General features: G+C 37.3%; 1 protein-coding gene across 1 annotated transcript in view; it reads left to right on the forward strand.

Annotated features, from left to right (window-relative positions):
• The first annotated feature begins 2,524 nt into the window (after positions 1 to 2,524).
• Positions 2,525 to 23,748, forward strand: part of brinp2 (BMP/retinoic acid inducible neural specific 2) — a 91,296-nt gene continuing 70,072 nt past the window's right edge. Inside the window, exon 1 of the mRNA XM_039654722.2 lies at positions 2,525 to 3,265. The gene's annotated coding sequence lies outside the window, so the exon portion shown is untranslated. The remainder of the gene's footprint in view (positions 3,266 to 23,748) is intronic.

The following is a 23,748-nucleotide window of genomic DNA, read 5'->3' on the forward strand; positions in this document are numbered from 1 at the left end:
AAGTTTGTTCATTGTTTTAGCATCAGAAAAAGCCATAATTGCAAGAAAAAACTGTTTTCTGTATTGTATTCTAACAAATGTCTGGAAAGATTGGGATCACAGCCCAGCATGCTCATAAATTCCTTATACATAAATATAGACTACCGTTCAGAAGTTTGGGATTGTCACACATGGTTGCACAAACGTAAGGAAAATAGTCTATTTGCATCAGTGTCAATATATTTACAAATCTCAAAATACTCAGACAGGGGAGCAGAACAACCGTGATATTACAATGAGAAGTGACAAAGAACAGAAAGAAACACAAGGTTTATATGGATAGTTTACCCAAAAATGACATCATGTCATCATTTACTCACCCTCAAGTTGTTCCAAACCTGTATGTATTTCTTTCTTTTGCTGTTGACTGTTGACCCTATATTGACTTTTTTTTTTCCATTCTATGGGAGTCAATGGGGCCATGCAAAGTCTTGACTAGTGACACTGCGATTCTAAGCATTGGATTTCTCTGGGTTTGCCTGTGCGCCTTTGATCGAATTTTGTGGTTGGGTGGTTTGCCTGCTGTGTTCTTTACTATGGTTTCCACAAAAATATTTAGCAGCACAACTGTCTTCAATATTGAGCACAAAATCAGCACATTGGAATGATTTCTAAAGGGTTGTGTGACACAGTAGACTGGAGTAATGATGCTGAAAATTTAGCTTAGCCATCCCACAGCAATAAATAAACTGTTCCTGTGGAATAAATCTAATAAATATTGATGTTGATGAGCACAGCCACATATGCTGAAAATGATCTATGATCAAGAGGAAAATTGAAGACGGACAGACTTACCCTGGGGCCTTAACCAATCTTTCTCTATCTTACTCTTAATATACTAGCTTTAGTTACTTCAACACTTTTGTTTTACTTTGCAGTGTTTTCTTTAGACTGATAACTTGTGCAGTTGCACAAGAGTGGCAAGGTTTATAAAGCAAACAGAAATGTGATGCTTCCGGCACAAACAGAGACCTAGCTTATTTTTATCAAGCCCAGGCAGAAGAGAAAAATGATATGCAGAAAATGTTCCAGTTGGAAGCAGGGAAAAGCTCACTCATTTGGGATGGATAAGAATAGTTGTCAACCATACATATATGTCAGCAATAGTCAAAATTATCTAGACTGGTAATTATGTAGTGTACGCCGTGAAGCATAACTGAGCCAAGCACAGAAATTTCATTAATCTGACTGTAAATGGGGAGAAAAGTAATAATGACCTTATTTTTCACAAGTGAGACTTAATATATCATAATTTAAAAGTATTATGCCTTAACCTAAATGTATATGACACTGTTGACACAAAGTAAACTTAATTTTTAATTTTGTGATTTTATATATTACAATGTTACTACAATAAGACCTTATCTCTCACAATCTCACAATGTTTATTATTATTATTGTTTGTATTGATGTGCTTTTTTTAAGGAACATAGTTTTTTTTTGGGAGGGGGGGGGGGGGGTAAATCTCAGCACTATGGAAAATAAATTATATTAATAATTTTTGGGAGAGTTATTGGGAGAAATGAGGGTCAGTGGCTCTACCATTTGAAAAAGCGTAACAGCAAACTTGGATCATGTGTGCCTTTATAAATCACATTACATCACTGACGCCATTGAATTTTGTTCAGAGTTGTGCGACAGTCAATCAGCAGATACCATTAAAAATTAATGAGAAATCATACCTTTCATGCAACTGTCTTTAACTTTTCTCATAAAACAGCATTTTTTTTCGTGTAAACTCTAAAAATATATATATCAATCCAAATTCCAAATCGAATCTTTAAGAGTAAACATGCTGAAGATTCGCCGATGGTCTGTCGATTCATTGAATTATAAGCTATTTCCATACAAAATCAGTTGCCTCTAAAACAACAACAACAAAAAAACCCCCGCCTCTTGTCAACTACACGGTGTACTGCAGCGTAAACAGGCGTTGCGCTTTTTTTTTCATCTAAGATTGCAGGCTTCCCTTCAAGTGGCTTTGAATAATTATTTCCTTGCTTTTTTTCCCAACTGGACTGACTTCAAAAATATTTTCACAACAGAATGAGATTTACGAGTATTAGCATTTCCTTCAATATTCCCAAGATATCTAGCACTAACAGGGCACTAGGCTGACAAGAACTTGCCTTTATTGTATGAAAAACAAGATATGTCTCCCTTAAGAAACTGGAGACTTTGTCAGTATGAATTCAGTTTGCCAGGAGTCACAACTAATTTGTAGCAGACAAATTTGGCTAAAGCATTGGGAGAAAAGCATTTTCACTTTCATTAGCCACCCTGTCCCTCCAGGGCTCACAGAACCCAGTCTACCCTCCCCTCAAACACACACTCTCTCTCTCTCTCTCTCTCTCTCTCTCTCTCTCTCTCTCTCTCTCTCTCTCCTTCCTTGTCACATCGCTGCCTGCTGCTGGCTCAGCCAATCAGAGTGAAATGGGTGGAGCCTCTGGTCTCAGTTGGACAGAGCTTGTTGAAAAGAAAGAGATGCTTTCCTGAAAGACTTGGAGTAGCTCTCCTCTGCGCGAAGCTCACCGCTTTGGGGCTTGGTTGTGAGTGATGACTACAGCACGAGCAGCTCAAGTCTAGCTTTAGCATTCTGGCACACACACACACACACACACACACACACACACACACACACACACTGAAAAACACAGAAAGAGAGAGACAGAGAGAGTGGATGTCACAAATCAACCGTGGCAGGTACAGTTTTTCACCTTGGAAGAAGCAGGATAATGCAAATGAGTTTACAGAAGAGATCAGATTCACATGGATTTATTTGTCTGATTGTAATCTGATGTGATCCTACTTGTTTTGGAAGATCACACATTGTTCAAGAAGATCTGAACTGCCCTATCCTGCTTGGACAAAAATCGATTTGCTGGGACTTTGCATTCTGAAAGAACTGATGTCAAAGTTTGTGCATCTTGTCTTTAACCAAGAAAAAGGAAAGAAATAACAACTAATGGCTATCAAACATTTTAAATTGTATCCATAAATAACACACTTGGTAGCGCACTCACTTCGGAGAGTCAATACAATGCCTGGATTACCCTTTTGACTGCCTAGTGAACCCGTGTGAAACCACTGCGGAGGAGGTACGACGGGGGGCCGAGCGGGTGGGAGCTGCATTCCTCCACTGGAATCCAACATCCTGACTGCCGATACAAGCCGATCGGATACAAGCGCTATAGGGAAAGGAGTGAAACCACCCTTCACGGTCTGGGTGAGTACTCTGTCACAGTTCACTGGACACTCAATCAATACTGGTTTTAACCACTACACTGAGCTCACCTTGTTGTGTTGGAATCATTTCCTGATTTAAATGTTACAGCGTTTGAGGGGTCTTACTGTATATCTGTTGGGTATCTGTGCACTCTCCTACATCTGCAGTGTAAATCAACTACATCATACGTAAGCTGCAGGTAACTTAATTTTGGATCCCAAAAAAGGATACGGTTGGTGGCTCTAATTTAGATGTAAACAGTGGTTCTATTTGACTAGGATTGAGTTAATTTGGCATTTCTAAATTCAGAGTATTTCGGAACACATTAAGTGCATAAGTGATAATGGGTTTATGTAATAAATATATTCGTCTTTACTGGAGTAGCAGCCTTCTACAGGGCATTTGCCACCATCTCATTTAACTGGATTTAATTTCATCCCACAATGCTTTCTCAAACTAAATCTAGAGCTCGCCCCAAGAGTTTCAAGCTCCTCGCACAACGACAATAACCCAGAGGGGCGCTCTCAAAACAAGCAAGAAGTCCTTAACTCCATTTACAAACTTTCTCCTCACTCCGAAGCTTTTGAACATAATACAGAAAAAATACGAACAGCAGTGGAGAGCTAAAACAAAACAGCCCCACAGTTACAGTGACTCACGGGATGGCTTCCTCACAGTTTGGCTTGGACGTGTGCCTGGACACCACAAGAAACCCAGAGAAGGACTGCATTCCTTGATTTCTTAGGCATGTGGTTCCTGCTTTTTGCACTAGTCTGGGGGGTAAAAGAGGGACTGTATTGTCTTACATATTTACATGAATCCTCTTTTCTCACTCTGACAGTAGCAGACCAGATGTACGCTGACATTTCCACTGTCGAAGGAAAATATTTAATGCCCCTTTCTGTCAAAATATAAAGCAGCTTGCTTTTTAATCTGTTGCAGAAATATTTAAGCTGTCTGTGGATTCTCTCTCTATCTCTCGCTCTTCCCCTCAATCTTTCACTCTCCCTCGCTTTCTCACCATCTTAACAGTAGGTTTCGATACATTTCATTTTGGAAAAGCCGATTCATTGTGAGATTTTTTTCGTGTCTACACAACAAACCCACCAGGCCTTCTGTGGGAAGAATAGATTTTAATCCACATTATTCAGCAGTTGCCAGCAATCGTGACTTTGTATTTTGTGCTTACACCTACCCGATAGACAACCATTGACTATTTGGTCATAGCAAGCAATCAGAAAACAATGCGGGCCACCTTCCTTTAACAGAAAATAAACTCTTTGGAGACAGCGCTTATGCAGCACTTTTGATTCTTAACTTTTCCTACAGAGGGAGCAGTTGGTTGCTCTTGCTCTTAGCAAGCAACCTACAACCTCAGACGAACAGAATCGTATTCAGAACGGCTAAAACCATTGCAAAAAGAAGAGATGACCACTCGATTATCAGTTTACAATATTGATTTGTTATTTGAGAGGTCTATCCATTCTATCTAGCATCCAAACATGGTCAATTTCCACTGATACTGTCAAGGGAGATTTAATTTAAGATGAGCAGAAGATGCTGAATTCTGCATCTGTGACATGCAGGCCCAAGTTATTGGGATGCAAGTCCATGACGTTTCCCCAGTGAACATCCTCCCCTGCTTACTAAAAAGCCCTCTGAGGTTTTTGAAGTGTTAAAGTGAAAGAACAACACAAAACTCCATTTCCAGTCCCGGAGGGGACGCTGATATGTGTGTACATGTGGGCTGTCATTTGCTCTGTGAAGTTATAAAAGAAATATTGATCTGCCCAAGCAATATTCACCTTCACCGTAAAGTAGATTCAAAATATACTGTGTATGTTCACTGAAATGGAAATATAAAAATATAACGTAGTCTAATAATCTCACTAAGATAAGAAACTTCACAACTTCACAGACTGAAATGAAAGCAACTTGAAATTTTTCAGTATGGGTCAGCTTTATAATACACTCCCTGTGCTTTCAACAAAAATTTTGGTCCCACTTTATATTAAGTGGCTTTAATTACTATGTACTTATATTGAAAAATAAGTACAATGTGCTTATTGGGCTAATGCTGTATTGTAAAACACTTTTGCTGCTATTGAGGTGGGATATGGGTAGGGTAAGGGACAGGTGTGGTGGTATGGGTAGGTTCAGGGGTGGGTTTAAGTATAAGTATGGGTCAGCTTTGTAATTACAGATGTAATTACATAAATTAGTTACAGCTGTAATTACATGCTGGTATTTTTTAAATATAAGTACAATGTAAAAACATGTACAGTATGTACACAATAAGTCCATTGTATCATTTTTTTTGTTTCAATGTAAGTACATAGTACTTAAAGCCACTTAATATAAAGTGGGACCAATATTTTTTTGTAAATAAAACTAATTTTATCCAACTGCTGTGTTAGAGAAATCTAATGGCCTTAGGTTGACCTTATAATGCCTTAAGTTATGGGCAAATAGAGAACTCTTAAGATTTATGTGATTTATGCTGTACTGCAGCTAGCAGATAATCTTTGGGAAATATTCTGGCTTTAAAAATGTAAAATTCATACAAGTGCATACTGAAAATGAATTCTGATGTTTGGTTATCTTGCTCATCACTTCTGTTGTCATCAACTCAGCGTAATTTGCTTGGCTCATTAGCATGCATAATTACATGCAAAATTGGAAATAACCAAGAAACACCCTAATAACTTTTATAGCCTGAGTTCCTTTGAACCAACTTGTGTGTGTCGTAGTAATTGCGAATGTCATTCAAATTTCAGAACTGTGGGGTGGATGACATCGACCTCATTTTCATGCAAAACTCAAATGAATCAATTGTAATGGGGAAAAAAAAAACTATATATAAATACAGAATATATATACATATATATATATATATATATATATATATATATATATATACAGTATATATATATACAGATATATTCATAAAAAGACAGACAGACATATACGTAGATAGTGATGTCTATAATATTTATACTGCGTTTACCATAACTAAAAGTCGGCTTCAGTAAAGTCTCATTAGTTTCCAGGATGAGTAAATTAAGTCTTTCATGTTGGTTATCATTTGGTGTATTAAGTCACTCATTAGATAAGCTTCAGTAATTTTCAAATCTAATTTCCAAGACGATCCCAGGTCTACTCCTTTAATGGCAGGGACATTTAATTTAAATGAATTGGGTAATTCCCCTGCCCAGAACAAACTAAAGGCACTATAATAAAAGTGCATACAGATAAGAAGCTGGACTGCTTCGATATTTTAAATATGAAATTTGATTTGCCTTTGATTTGAAATTCACAGTTGTGGTTGTATTTTATTTATTTATTTATATTTGGACAGATGGGGCTGATTCTTATCTTGATATTATTGTTGAAAGTAATTTTAATGAGTGTATTTATTATTATGGTCAGAATTAATGGCACCCCTGGTAAATATGATCAAAACTGGCTGTAAAAAAATAAATCTGTATTGTTTATCCTTTCATTCAAAAATTATAACCGTTCATTGAATTAAAATAATTGAAAGTGGGGTGGAAATCACATTATTAAATAAATATTTTCTTCTCCAAAACACATTGACCACAATTATTAACACCCTTTTATTAAATACTTTTTGCAATCTCCTTTTGCCAAGATACCAGCTCTGAGTCCTATAATGCCTGCTGAGTTTGGAGAACACCGTACAAGAGATCAGAGACCATTACTCCATTCAGAATCTCTCAAGATCCTGCAGATTCCCAGATCCATATCAGTGGTTCTTCTCTCCAGTTCACTCCACTCATCGGGTCAGGGGACTGGGACGATCAAGGCAGAAACTTCATTTTGACATGACTGGATCTTTTGTTTGACTGGATTTGATCTTTTGTTTGACTGGATCTTTTGTTTGACATGGATTTGAAATCCATGGCTGGATTTTGATGTTTGTTGTGGATTGTAGTCCTGATGGAAGATCCAACCATAAGATTTGGAAGATTTGATTTTTTATCTGTTGATATTTAATGGAATCCACAATGCCTATCTGAAGTCCAGGACCTCCAGCAGAAAAATATGCCCACAACATTAAAAATCCAATGGCTTATTAAATTATACACGTGGGGTACTTTTTATCCTTGTGTGCACCAAACCAATCTAGCGTGTTTGCTGCCAAAAAGCTCTTTTTTTTTAGTTTCACCTGACTACAGAAGCTTGCGTCGTTTGAAGATCCAGTCATGTCTGACAACTGAATTTGCTGGAGTTTGTTCTTGGATGAGCGAGGAGGATTTTCTTGAAACCCTCCCAAAGTAGTTAAGTCAAAACTCAAGTAATCTCTGCAATTCTCCATCTGGGATCCTTGAAGAGTCTTCTTTGGCCACTTAAACTTTCATCCTCACCGTCCACTAAGGCAATATAGAAACACATCCTCTTCAAGGCAGATTTGTAACATCTTTATTTGATTGGAATTTCTTAATTATTGCACTGATGTTCAAAATGGGGATTTTCAATTCTTTAGCTATTTTCTGACAGCCACTTTCTATTTTGTGATGGTCAACAATCTTTTGATGCACATCAGAATTACATTCTTTGGTTTAACTCATTGTGATGGATGATTAAGGAGATTTGGCCTTTGTGTTTCCTCATATTTAAACTCCTGTGAAACAAGGACAATTTCATTTTCCTAGTCACCTTGGTGTGCTAAAAAAAGGTAAATATGAATGGGAATATCCTTCAGAGATATTTTACACGTAAAATATTCTAGGGGTGCCAATAATTGTGCCCAACATGTTTTGGAGAAAAACATTTATTTCATAATGTGATTCCCCCCCACTTTTAATTATTTTACTTCAATGAAAGGTTTGAATTTTGCAAAATGTTTTTAATGAAAGAGCAAAAGGATAAAAAGCAATTTATTTTTTTTACAGCCAGTTATGATCATATTTACCAGGGGTGCCATTAATTCTGACCATGACTTTGATTGGGTGCACTAAAAAAAGGACTTTATAATCTAAATTGTCATTTTGCTTTACCAAAAATGTGAACATTGCAGTTCTTATTAGATTTCATCCTTTTTGGATCTGTAACGATTCATTACCTGTTAAGACATCCACAGCATATCCGGTTATGTGGTATGCACAGTCACATTCCAAAGTTAATAGTGAATTTCACCATGACATGAGGCATCAAAACTGGAAAACTCCCCGCCAGCTGGTCAAGGGGCCAAGGGGAAAATGATTTATTTGACAAAGATTTAAAGATCAAAGGCTATGACTAACCAGGAAGCACCAATCTCCTACTGCAGATGATCACAGAAGGAGTCTCCACCAATCAGCCCTAGCAGCAGGACCACTTCTCTAAGTTTTAATTGGTTGCTGTGTACCGGCCGGCCTTCACAGACATCAAGCTGGACGACATTACATGTGGCGACAGGGTCAGCTATCAGCTAGAACAGCCTTTGCTGTTCTCCCTGCAAAGAAACTCTGTGGTAGGGAGTAATGTGAAACCTGTCATGACTATTCATAACCTAATTTTTCAACACGGGAGTAAGCTTTTTCCTGTGAATGTACAAGACTTCAGATTAGTGGCTTTAGCTAAATAACTAAGAATTACAAAGAGATGTAAACACTATTTGTGCAGCACAACGGTGTGTTTATGATTACGATAAAATAATATGATATGATAACAACTGATTTACATTACCAAGCAGCAGAACATTCAGTTTTTGTACAATTAAAAAGTGTACAGTGTTTGTACCACTTCGGCTGACACCAGAAGCCTTACACATTATGGCCTCGTCGGCTTGTGCATTAAAAATAAGGTGGAGAAAAAAAAAAAAAAAAAGGCTGGACACCCTTTTGCTGTTGTGTGACTCAGCCAATTTGACCCACATGAAGCATAAATTCACTTAAAAAAAAAAAAAAAAAACTATAATAAAACAAGACAAAACACAATCACACAAACACACACACAAAATAAATTATTACTCATCATAATGCCCTAAAAGATAGGTGAGAGGACATTGGACCATGCAAAAATAAATAATTACACACAAACACACACACACACACACACACAAAAACAATCAACAAGATAAGTCTTAGCTATTGTGTTGTGTCTGGTATTTGAAACAGAACAATTATACTGCATTTGCTATAATTTGCTTTTCTTAAAACTAACTGGATATAAAACATGAAGGGTACTGCTGGAAATTGGCACTGCTTCCTGCTCTGATACAAACCAAGGAGGTTACGATAGTCACTGAGATTTTGTGATTTTACTCTTAAATTATTGTCGTGTCGCGGCCAAGAAACACGTCAGACTACACGTTGCTTCTCGACCAATCATCGCTTTACGTCTTTAAAGACTTGCATGATGTCATCTAAAATGCGGGACTAGCGACTGACTTACGGAAACAAGAGTGTAAACGAACAATGGTTGTACTCTACGGAGTAGAGGTTGAAACGCTATAGTTTCTTTTTTCTTTTATCTTTTTGTATCTTTTTTTCACTCTATCGTGGTGTCAAACATCATAAAGGCAGGAACTTTGTTGCTATAGCTCCACAAACCTTTCCTCCTTGCATAATTCCACCTATAGCAGCACCAATACCATCCTCTCTCATGCTTAAAAGCTGTGTTAGAAAGAGCTTTTGTGCTCATGACACGGCGTTGTTTTTTCGTCCACTGTGACACACTATACAAAATAAAACAATCAATCATTGCACCCATTGTCACTTCCGAATGACCATGGCACCCAACGTCAGATGGATCACGCCAAAATCAGGCTGATATCGTGTAGTCTGAACCTGGCATAAGGCCAATTATGGTTTACAATTATTGGGTGGAACCTGGACAAGCACCTGCCTTACTGTCAAATATGACCAATTCATTTGATGCCACAACATCAACAGCATTGCAACCTCCAACCATTCATTACTGCTGAGAGTGGAAACCAGAGAACCTGTCTGGCTTAACTCTGCGAACGGAAGACGAGAGCAGAAGAGACAGAAGAAGCATTGTTACACACCACAAGCCTGTCATTGTCTGTACCCCAATCCCCTGGTCTCTATGAAGCAAGATGGATGGTTACGGTTATGGCCAACTCTCCTGGCATTTCATTCAGGGCCCCCTGACCTTTCCTTGCAGCAATGTGATGCACATAACCTATCGATCAACTCCTGACCAATGTCTCTCCGAGGACAAGTGCTGTACCAGAGTACCAGAGTGCTATTTATGTTCAATCAAATCTGCAATATGGGGATCAATGTTAGATTCATGGCCAACCTTGGTTACGACAAATCCTTCAAGCTGTGTAAATATATGTGCTTTGAAATATAACGTTTAGTGGAGATTGATGCTTGAAGATTAGTAGAATTTGTAGAGATTGATCACTTCGGATAGACAATTTGTAATTCACACAGTGCTGAAAGACTCATTAGTGACCGACATACAGTTCATTACTGGCTTTACTTTGAGTTATTTACTGCACCATTTCACAAATTCTTCAAGAATCAAACAGAAGAACAGCAAACTCGTTTAGCTTTGTCCTCTGCCCACCTTTGAGTGTTTTTTTCTTTTCTTTTATCTCGTGTACACTGAACACAGATTAGCTACCTTGTTGTTGATTGGGTGCATAGGCTAAATTTCCCATTTTGTTTTGTGATTTTATATTTGAAAAGGGTAGACATGACAGCTACATTATAGTCCATTGTGTTCAATTTCTGTTTAATAACAAAGAGGAGAAGATGAAATGTCACGTTATGCATATTTGGTACAAAACATTTTACTTTGCCTCATTTATATTCATTGTTGCCTCAAGTGGCTTCTTTAAAAAAAAATAATGAATTACCTTTTAACTAATATGTGTATGAACATGTTTGTAAAGGAATATATATATATATATATATATATATATATATATATAGGTCATCTTAATGCAATTATTCTGGGGTAATGTAGTTACTTGAATATAAACACTCATATGTTTTGCCAAAGTGATTTTTTTTAGCAAAAGCAAAATACAATTAAATGACATAAATCGCACATTGCACTTTTGCATGCTAAAATGCTGCACCAGAAATTACCCATCCATATCTGCATTTGGTCACACCTTTACACTGAAAATTCTGTCATTATCTACTCAAAACTCTTTTCTTTCAACCTTTTTCTCGTGAAAGATTGGAGTATTTAAAAAAAAAAGTAAAAATAAGCTATTTTGAATACCATAAATGTGCACATTGATCACTGACTGCCAACTGCATTACTTGATTTTGCTTGCTTTATAAATATTACAAACAATATATAGGTACAAACACGTGCACACACACATGCACACAGGTGAAGACTGCCATTGGTCATTTAATATCTCAAATACTGTATGCTGCAGTTGTTGAACCCATATCCCTTCTACATGCATATTTCATTTAATCTGACACCATCCGCTGTGCTGTAATCAATGAAGGTAATCCTTATTGATATCGAATTGAGTTTAGAGCTGCTGTGCACCTCTACAATGACCTTTTGAAGGACTTAATGACACTAAAATATGTTTCTTACTGTGTTGGGAAAAATATGAGATACAGCATACAGTATTTGTACCTCCCATGATAACCACTTTCCATTTTCTTCCTTTACTTGGCTATCTCTGACCTTTAGTAATTTTTGGTGCAAACGTCTGAGTTCACTTTGTGCTTTTGAGATTGTCATCAGAATCTCCCTCTTAGTCTCAGCAATTATCTAACCAATGAGATTAGCAGCAGGCAGGAATGAATATCCTTTACTGATTAATATAGTCCTGACGTCTGCCATCGCTCTTTCCATTAAATTCTGTAACTGTTGTTGACACCTCAGCCTCCACTTGGCCACATTTGAAATCTGTATGAGAGCCCAACTATTAGAATATCCTTATCTGAACACTATCACATTGCCTAATTCCAGCTCTTCTTCCATATGAGGTGTTATCAATGATAAGTGTTACATTCTCCTAAAAAAAAAAAAGTCTTTTGTCATAATAGAATTGTATACTGACAAAACACATACTGTGTGTTAGATTTATCCATGTGCATGTCTAGGACTGCCAATGATAACAAGAGACAGAGACGAGAGAAATGGACCTCACAGACAGAAAAAAAGAGTGTCTGAGCAATTTGATTTTTAACATATTAGACTCCTGTCTTTACCCATATTTCATGCAGACAGTATAAGACTCCTGTCTTTACCCATATCTCATACAGACAGTCACAGAGCAGTGGTATGTGAGAATTGACTCATCTTACAGAAGCCTGCCTTTTTCTTTCTTTCTTTTTTTTTCCTTCATGTTTTATTTCATCTGTGGGGTTCAAAAAAAATATGCGCTGTCTTCATGTCTCCACCATTCTGCCAGTGCAGCGTTTGGGCAGATGACTCACAGTTCCTCTCCCACAATGCCTACAGGCATAAATCAGCCTCAGTAGGATTAAGCTGAATGTGAGCAAGATTAAATGGCTCTTGCAACTGTCTTCCCATACATCTTATTGGAATTCACATGGCTCTCTGCATGGTCCAGACTTGACTCTGCTTTCACAGTCCAGGAGTTTTGCAAAAGGCTGCTGGCCAACTCTTATGTGGTAGGCTATGGGGGATAGCTCAGAATAAAGGTCTATAGTATACATGACTGACCACACAAAAGTTTGGACACAATTGAGTTTTGCATGATATTACGAAGCCAAAAAGCTGTCTTTTACTTAAATACTTGCACATTAGCTTTGTAGATAAATAAAGATGTGCCTTAAGATGAATGTCTTAACAAAACTAGCATTTATTGATTAAAACAATAACATAAAAAACTAACATTTGAACTGAACAAGTGGGCAGGAAGTTAAAAGCAGCTAAATATAAACCAGCTTTGATTTGGTTAATGATTTTTAACTATTATTCTAAACATTTAAAAAAGAGTTATAAGTTTCATACAGTGATTTAGATATATTCATTAATTTATTTATGAATTATTATTTATTAACCTATACATATTTTTGTTTAAATTTAATCTATACTGTACGTACACTTTTTATTATTATTTTTTTTTTTGTATTTTTGAAAAAAGTCTTTCTTGCTCACTGCAATAATTTGATCAAAAACACTAAAAACAATAATATTGTGAAATCGGATTAGAATAAAAAAAAATATCTGTTCAAATATATGTTATGGTAAAGCTGAATTTTCAGCAGCTATATTTCAGTCTTCAGTTTCAATGGGAGGATTTGCTTCTCAAAAAAAAAATTCTTGTTATCAATATTGAAAACAGCTTTAGATATTTAAATGACAATTGTATAGTCAGATGGTAAAGTATGTTAAAAAAAATGTTGAACAAACCTTGAATACTGTTTTATAATGGGTTTTAAAATTTAATTGCAAATCTTACTTCAATAAAATGTTGGGTCCCAATTTATATTAAGTGGTTTTAATGTACTTACATCTAAAAATAAGTACCACGTATTATTGTGTTCCTGTTGTATTGCAAAACACTTTTGCTGCTATTGAGGTATGATATTGGTAAGATTAGGGACAGGTGTGGTGGTATGGGTCGGTTTAAGGGTAAGTTAAGTTGCAAGCGTAGGGTCAACTGTGTAATTACAAATGTAATTACATAAATTAATTATAGCTGTAATTACATGCTGGTATTTTTCAAATATAAGTACAATGTAAAAAACATGTATGAACACAATAAGTCCATTGTATCAAATTATTAATTTCAATGTAAGTACATAATACTTAAAGCCACTTAATATAAAGTGGGACCAAATGTTGTAGCCCATAGTTCAAACAGAAATGCACTGTGGTATATCTTGAAAATAAGCTTCTAAACACATCTTTTCAGAATCATTATTTTTTTCTTCAGGAAAATTAAATCAGACTGTATCTCCCTACTTACAATACTAGTGGATGTATTCCAAAGACTGCTCAGAACATTAACGGGGCACTTGGCAACTATTTCAACTTGATAAAACTGTTTAGAAATCATTTTAATGGTTCAATAACCTGTTCTGGAGCTCCAAGCATACCTAGGCGAAAAACCAACCAACTAATGTCCCGATAAGTTGGAAATAGAAGTCTCGTGAGAAGCGAGAACGAGTGAGAAACACAAACTGTTTTATGGCAATTCGAAAATCCTATGATACTGTGTATGATGTATTACCCATCAGTAGACAAAGCTCCACACGATAAAGTTGGCCAGCTCCGATAATGACAAATGCACATGAGCAGCGGTAGAAAGCGTGAGGAAGCGTGTTGTGGAATATATGTCGCACAGCTGTAGGGAGAGCTACAACAAAAGTGAAAATCAGTTAAGAAATGTCTAGTTGCCAAGTGCCCCTTTAAAAGATGTACTCAATATCTGCATGCAGTAAAGTTGAATGACAATGCAGTACTCAACTTTATAAAGACGGTCTTTGAAAAGGTCATGGCATTATGTGAGATAAGCAAAAAGGAAGGTCAGAGAGTGTCTACATTTTCTTTGAGATCATCCTGAGAATACTTATTATGACATAGCGTTTTTTAAAAAATATTTATTTCTCTGTGTGAGTGTGAGAGAGAACATGACGGAGAGAAGCCAAAACAGTGATTGCTATGAACAAAGTATGCTAATGAGAGGAATGCTCTCAGACATTCATGCGCTGACGGGTTCAGTATACCACATGCATGTTAAGATAAAAAGTACCAGGAGGAATGTTGAGACAAAAACTGTGTGATGTTGAGACAAAAGGTTATAGAACTGAGAAGATTGTATAACACTGAACCTATCGACTCTTGAGCAAAAAATATTCAATCTCTATAAACCCGCTCTCATCGCTGTAACCTCTCTCTCATGCAAATGGACACTCCATCAGCTGTGTTTCCTATGAGATGCAGGTTCACGAGCGGCAAGCACGGCAAGCCCTCTAGTACTCAATTCTGTCTGAAATGGAAATCATTTTGTGAAAAAAAAAATATATATACCAGCTGCATCAAATACTGCAGAAATTGCTTAGAGGTTGTTATCTTTATTTTCTATTTGACATTTGAGAGAAACTACCATTTTTTACCCTCTTACTTTCTTCACAGCCACAGCATGGTAACGCAAACATTTTGCAGTCTCCACTGAGATTTTTCATATACCTGATTTAAAGCAATACCCCCCCCCCCCATTACAACCAGCCTTACGGTGTATACAGTACATTTAGCCTGATCGCTCTTTGGATGCTATGGTATAGCAGCCATAAGCCCAATTGCCGAATGTGTATTAGCTGTCAGTAGGTTGAATACAGGCTGAGGTGGGGCGGAATGATGCAGAGGGCCAATATTGAGGTATGGACTTCTCTGTTGCTCCAGGGCACAGTGTCAGCAGCATTATTCTTCCCCTTCCTCTCGTGCGCTTTAGTCGATTCCTTCACCCCGACTGCTGAACATGCTCTTCCTCCACACATAATTAAAGACCCTAACTTCAATCCACCATTTACCGGGTATAAATTCACTCGCCGGAGAAAGTCTCCTGCAGCAATTTGCTAAATACATAGTGTAGCAATTTGCATCCTTGTCCAATTGGCCATCGTTGCATTTCTGCGAATGATTTTAAACAGTCTTAATTTCTAGATGCATTTTTTTCCTTTCGTTATTTAGCAACCTACCAGTACTGTGCTATAGTACGGCCACAATAACTTGGATCATTAGAAAAAGAGACACTCATGTAGGGGTCTGGATTTCAGTTGTGTTCAGTTGTGCTCATCCAGTCAGCATCTGCTAGCCTTGGCTTAGCTCACACTTTGGCATGCCGTCTGTCAGAACTATACAAGACCCCCATGGCACACTGGGCAGAGATAATGAAACGTGTGTCTGAGAGGCAGTCGGTCCACCAAGTGTGAATTGAAATGCAATAAAGAAGGTGTCAATAGAGTTTCTGAGTCTTCTCTCAACACAAACAAGATCAGGTTTATGGTTATTTTTATGGTTACTTATTTTTAGGTTAAAACTAACGTTATCTTTGGGCAGCTTAGGTGTAAAAAACTAATGCATTCGAAACTAATGATCATCTCAAGTTTTTATCAGAATTATCACATTGTCTGAGTCTGAATTCCCAAATCATTGAAAACCTTGGCTCCACAAACAAGAATAGCAAAGCTCACATTCTTACAGCAAGACCATTACAGGCATAATGCATTATAAAATAATGGTAGCACTATACTGCAAGTCGGGAACTGTTTTAGTCAGTTAGGCTGTGTCAGCAGGGTTGAAATTGGTCCCTAATGGCTTGCCTATATTAAGGTAAATGCCCACCTCAACTATGAGCCAAAATCAACTACCATGGGCCCTTGGCACTGCATCCCTCTGGATTGTTCCAGATGGAAAGTCTTTTCAACGTTTTCTTCTTTTCACAACAGAATGTATAGTTTGATTGCATCCCTTAACAACTTGACATTTCATCCATATTAGCTTTGTGAAGCATTCAGTCTTGAAATCCCAAAGAGAATAGAATTATATTTTCACGAATGCAGTGACAAGTGAACACCACAATGTTTTCTTTCTTATTTCTCATGGTTTGAAATAATGAAATACAATCAGATTTCATAAACAGACGAAAGCAAGAAGAAGATGAAAATGAGGTAATATATAAGTATGAATCTTACAACCACCAGTAACCATCTAATCCTACCTTTAGTATGGTCTAGGGGTGCCCAATCCTGCTCCTGGCGATCGACTGTCCTGCACAGTTCATCTCCAACCCTAATCAAACACACCTGAATGTGATCCTAAAGACCTTAATTGGCTACTTCAGGTGTGTTTGATTATGGTTTGAGATGAACTGTGCAGGACAGTCGATCGCCAGGAGCAGGATTGGGCACCCCCATCCACATCCATTGTGCTCTTTCTTGCATAGCTGGTATAAAAGTCAAAAATGGCTATAATTGCCTTTTCTCTTTTTTAAGTTTTAACTTTTAAAGCTGATATCAATGGTTGCCCATGGGGGCAGAGGGTAAAGTGGCTTATGATGTATGGAGGCATGAAAACCAGCAGCCAATATGCAAAATGGGCTGGATGTCATTATCTTTTGAGGACTAGTGATGTGAGAACTGCCAGTATACGAGCTGGGAAATGGTCCATCATTCAGTCGAGTGCTCTTCCACCCCCTCAAACATCATTGCATGCCGGTTTCGCCTTTGCATGCAGGAACCTCGTCGCTGTTGTTTGCTGGCTGAGCAAACAGAGAGTATAAAAACATAGCTCTGATGCGTCTAGCGCCTGTCTGGAGAACTAAACATTGGGGAGGATGCATGGAAAATAACACCCACTGATTGGTGGGTGTAATTGAGTGTTAGCTGATCAACAAACTGGGGGAGAAAAAACTAAAACTCTTTAAACACAACTACAAACACACATTTACATTAACACCTATTACTCAAAATGTAAAATTCCGTTATTACTTTCACCCACATCATTTTTTTGCTCTGTGGAGAATATTAACTCAGTTTTGCCGAGAAGATACTGTTTTCTGCGCTGCAAAAACAAATTCACTGTATAGTCACTTCCAAAGAATGAAGACTTGGGCTCAATTTGATATGGTAAAACCAACACCATCGTTATGGTTTGTATCACTGTGTTTACAAGCTTTACACCTGTTTCACACATTCTCCGTGTGCAGCTGCGGTACTCTTGGCTTTATGGCATAGATATATGGTTTATAGACCTTATACAGCAGAGAAACAAAGATTCTGCCATCTTTAGAATATGGTCTTTGTACTTCCTGTTTTGCCGTCGCTCTGTATATTTCTATGGCATTGCTGTCCAGGAGTGATTACATGATTGAATTAATTAAATAATTAAATGATTCACGCAAACATGAAAGCATTGACATTGATCGTGGGGAATATTCCCTTCGAAAACAAAACTCAGCCACTGTGTTTTCAGCGGTTCGGATTTAGGAACATCAAAATGACTGTTCGTTATTACACCCAAGAACAGAACACCACAATCGCTTAGACGCCATTCTGCTCCAGCGTATCAACAATGACGGACTATGATGACAGCTCGCTCGAAGCGGGTCTGTGTTGAAACGCTGCTGTCAAGTAAAAATCGTGGGAGGGGCGTCTGACCGTGTGACTTCACACGTTCGAACGGCTCGATTTGAGACAGGGGAAAACATATAAGGAGATTAAACAAAAACACTGGATGTATTTTTTATCATTATAGGACGGCACTGCCAACACACATTTCAGTATAATCAACTTGTAAAAGTGCATGTAGCATTATATGACCCCTTTAAATGACACGAGGAAGAATACATTATTTGGGTGAACTATCTCTTCAAGGCCATTTTGGACTGATACAAGCTTTTGGGGTTTTCAGACACAATGGAATGGTCTTGGCATGAGGCGCTGTCTATGGATCCTGTGGACTAAGCAGCACACTGGCTGCAGTCCCTCTGGTGCGATGTACTATAACCATGCACGTGTATTGATCCAACATCGTAATATTGCAGTTGAAAGGTTTCCATGCCTGTGTATTATCAGTTAGAAGGTATCCTGGGCACATGCATGGATTCAGAAAAGGTGAAAACACAACAATGAAAGTGAATCCAAGACTCACTTCTATGGTAAACAAATAGTATAAAACATTATGCTTGTTAACATGATTTAAATTTGATCAAATCTCTAACTAATGATTTCTTTATAAATTTATATCCAATTTTAACAACTTTCTTGCCATAATAACATAATGCCTTAAACCATACAATTATGAATATTATGCCTCACGTACTGTTGATTTACAGTATTAGCCTCACGATAGCGACCAAAAGAGAGAAACCTGAAGCCCTAATTTGTTACCCATTACATACTATGCCTTCATATCCACAGTAATGGATTTCTGCTGATCTACAATGCATTCCCCTTTTCTGATCTACAGCCACGTATTGAAATCTGTGTTAGCAGCTAAAGTGCATTTCCATGATGCATGCTTCACAGCTCCTTCGGTCATTAATGTTCATTGACCCTGATGGAACGACCCACATGCAACAGAAAAAAAAAAGCATTTATCCATTAACCCTCTGAAAGCTAAAAGTGCAACGCCCTCCACTCATTACAGAGTGAGAAGCCAAATAACCACTTTATTCCACTGGTCACCGTAACGATTTTTCAATGCCAGCACAATTGTTGTTTTATGTTCCAGGATAGCTAGCCAAATGCATTCACATGGTCTACTAGAAAAAGCAAACAAATGTAGAATAAATCCACCCTTCCAGCTTGGCAAATGTATTCACCCATGCTATAACAGCCCAATGCACTCTACAAATTAACTGACGATATCTGAGAAGTAAAGTAGACTACTGTTGATAAACCTCTCTGTAATGCGGTCATCATTAACCCCAGCATGCCTGTGAGGGAGATGGAAGTACTGTACACCATCACCTAGCACTCATAAATATCAGCCACAAACTCCAGAGGAATTAGCTTTCTGATGCCAGTTTTTCCCAACAGTATGTGTATTCACTGCAAAGGATGAGTGGAGAGTGGATGTTGTGCTTAGAGTGATCAAAACTGACCCGTTTAATCTATCTGATCCATCTAAGCCTGTCAATCATCTCCTCTGACTTTCATACTTTTGACTTCCGCAGTGTGCCTACAGTGCACCCCATTCTTGGATGTGTGAGAAATGAGATCTGCGGTGATAGAACTTTTATGACAGTGGCTTTAGGCTGCTTCTGATGGAAACGTACCGCAGAACTGACACAGAAAAGAGTTCATGGCGCCTTACTTAATATGTAATACGGACGGTGTGAAACTCTGCCAAATTTCACATTCCCACAGCATTGCCTATGATGGTTTGCTCGATAGAAGTATGTCACCCTGCAGCTGCTATGCCAACAAATGATCTCACAATTGCATTCGGTGATTTACTCTGAGCTGTACTCAGGCAAACTGACTCCTACAGTCCAGCCACTGACCTTCTGAAACATATTGACACAGAAATGGGAAACATTGGCTTAAATCACCAGCTACAGTCTTAGTGATTAAAAGAAAAACACTTAACTAGACCAGAGATTTTTAAACTGGTATCCAATTAATCTAACATTACTTTTAATAGAACTTTAATTGAACTTAATACAAAGTTAAATAAATAATTTGGCTTGGCTTTAGTACTATAGCAATATAAAAAGTTATTTAATTTTAGAAATACAATGGTTTAATATAATCTGCAATCATTCTCTATACAATCTATTAGTTATATAGTATATTATGTATTAATATTTAATCAAGTCATGTTTAGAACAGGCCTTATTTCACTCATAAAAAATAAAAAAATAAAAAATCATTATAAAACCCCAAAGGAAAATATCAATCTATGGCTGTTTTGCATTGCTTCTCTTTAAAAAAAAAAAAAAAAAAAAAAAAAAAAAAAACGTTTAGCAAAAATTGCATTTACAAGGTACTGATTTGATTCAGTGATTGTCTGTCAAGGTTTGCCAGGTTAATGACATTAAAACTTTAGTTTCAGACACTGTACATGCAATTCCTGAGTTATGCCAGCCAATATTAGTACCTATTACTTTTGAATAATATCGGATAATCCAACCCGATCTCACGGGAATTCGTACGAATTTTACGAGGTGGCTAATTCGTAACAATTCATACGACCTCAGTCGTACAAATTAGTACGATTTTTGCTAAATCGTACATATTTTACGAATTGGCCAATTCGTATGAATTCGTACGAATGACCTACCCCTGACCCCACCCCTAAACATAACCGTCACGTGGGTTTAGACAAATCGTATGAATTCGTACGAGTGAGGTCGTACAAATTCGTACGAATTAGCCACTTTTTAATCACTCGTACGAATTCGTACGAATTGGTCGTGAGATAGGGTAGCAACAATCCACCAAAAAAATAAATAAATAAATAAATAACTAATTGGTCAATGTGTATGTCAGTTAAATGTGTCTTTCTGTCAAAGGGAGATTGTTAGCTAGAATAAAATGCAATTTGGACTGACATTATGTCGATAAAAGTTTGGCTGAGTGACCCTAACTGACTCGTCTTAACTACACTAGTGTTATACCCTGATAAGCAGATGTAGTGCTGTGCAGCTGCTCCAACTACCTCAGGCCAGCGGAATAGACTCAAGCTAGAACAATAACATCAAGTCTTATTAAAGCTTCAAATGTTAACTCACATTGGACATGATAAATGTCCTGAAGGACCATAAAATCTAAAAGGGTGACGCAAACTTCAGAACACATACATCAAGAGACGACTTGGTAATTGATCAGATGCTTTCACAGTGGCGAAGATGTTTCATTCATAAATCTTTAAATTAAATAAATTGAATAGCATATGACATGAATTTAAATATCAAAAATAAAAGAGGTGTGTAAAAATGCACAGATGCGGGATAACAAAGCATGAACAAATGTATGACCAACGGAGATATGTCCACACACTAATATTGCAGCTCCAAAAAGTTTGCTTATCTAACAGGTGCAACGTTTTGACCAGTTGGTATATCAGGCACACTGCTGTATTGTCATGAGCTTTTTGTGGGTATTTTTGATTAAAATGTGGTTCTACCACATGTACAATTACTGACGTTGCCATACACTGAAACATAATGAAATAATGAAACATACAATAATGATAACAATGAGTACGAACAAACCCTTTTTTAAAATATACTATAAATCTACGAATTTAAATCTACGAATTCATGAAATTAACCAGTTGATTCTTTTGTATTTATGATCAATTATATTTTCAATCGAACTTAACTCAGCTGACTCCTTTATTTAATTTGAAATTATGACACACTGTTTAGTGTGACTTCTGATGCAAATTCATTTCACAGGTTCACACTTACAATTAGAGGGAGTAAAGTTTAACACGTATTTGGTGTGCTGTCCAGAGGGAGGGCTCCGAGCTCGGCCGAGCCCAGAGTACACGATTGCTATGTCGTGTTTCGGCTGATGTGCGTTTGAACCTAAACTAATGGATCAGGATAGTATTTTCAGCGAAATAACTTAAATTCTGCTCTGTACCTCATAGAAAACTATTATAGACTGCCAAAGAGGACTGCGTCTCCAACAAAGTGTCAATTGGACTACTTATACCACTTTTGACATTTTTTGCAAATATAATTCATGAATATAATATCAAATATAATTCAGTCTTGTCTGTCTGATTTTTTTTATTTTATTTTTTTTTATAACTGTATATAGATTTAAGAATATAAACCATTTCTTAAATGGCTCAAATTATGTATGCTATTTTTTTTAGCTATAAATATGTAATGTTTACGTTTAAATGTTGTCAAAACGTCCATATTGTACATTCAGAATCTATCTAAATGTACAAAAACATATGTGTTGTACCTGCAAATGTAACGTATTGATAACTATGTATTAGCAATGAGATCAGCGGTGCGTTTCCCGTACAACGACGTAGTTCGCTGCTTCACTACCATAGTACGATGCATCGTTGGAGAAATCAACCAGCTAGTCACGACCCAGCTAGTGTTACCCGAAACCCACGGTCGCAAAGTATCGTTCAACCATGTTGGTTTCGCACGTGGTGGAATAATAAGTACTTTTAATGAAACTGTTTGAGATCCAATTAACGCTGGAATTTTTAATATAAATTACAAACATGTCATCTGAGGATTATTTCTAATTGTTCTCAGTTATTTTGCTTTATTACCAGACTCAATATTTGGCTCATTCCTACATAGTAGAGCATGTTCGCACATGCGCACTCTTCAAACACGTTACTTTAAATCTTTTTACAAACTAAAAGACGTAAATTCCATTTGTATGTATTCTAAATAAAAGGCACCGGTTGTACTGAATGTCAGCTTGCTTATTTTGCTCAAGATAAGGATTTATTACCTCCAAATGTGATGCAATATAGAAACGATGCCTCTAACCACAGGTCGAGAGCTGTCGTTCAAATCACACAACTTTGTGATGCTGCTTGCGAATGTTCGTTGGAACGATGGTTTCGGGAAACACGACTCGTTAAACTATGCTGTACGGAACTTGCGACCATAGTTGGCTAACGATGCTTTCGGGAAACGCACCCCAGGGCGATAATACACAGTATTGTGTCTGATGATGACGATGACCAGACACAATAGTGTGTATTATTAGTAGAATTTTATGCTTGCCTAGATGTTACCTTACTTCATTAATAGATGCACAGGGAAAGTTTAGACAATAAGAGTTGATGGCAGAACAGGAAGGGGAGTATCGTTTGTTGTTCCCTCTATATTATTGATTTATCCCTTGTTTCTCACTCTGAGCACTGTTGGAACTTTGCATTTCAGCTTTTCTAATGTCACTGTCTCCTTTGGATGAATTGTTGTTGTATTTCTCATTTGCAAGTCGCTTTGGATAAAAGTGTCTACTAAATGAATGAATGCAAATATACATGATTGATGGTGCACAAGTTTCAATGCAAATGCTAGAATCAAACCCCACTGGCCCGAGCAAATGCAT

The sequence above is a fragment of the Pimephales promelas genome, chromosome 5, assembly GCF_988280905.1.
Source record: "Pimephales promelas chromosome 5, fPimPro1.hap1.1, whole genome shotgun sequence".
Lineage (NCBI taxonomy): Eukaryota > Metazoa > Chordata > Actinopteri > Cypriniformes > Leuciscidae > Pimephales > Pimephales promelas.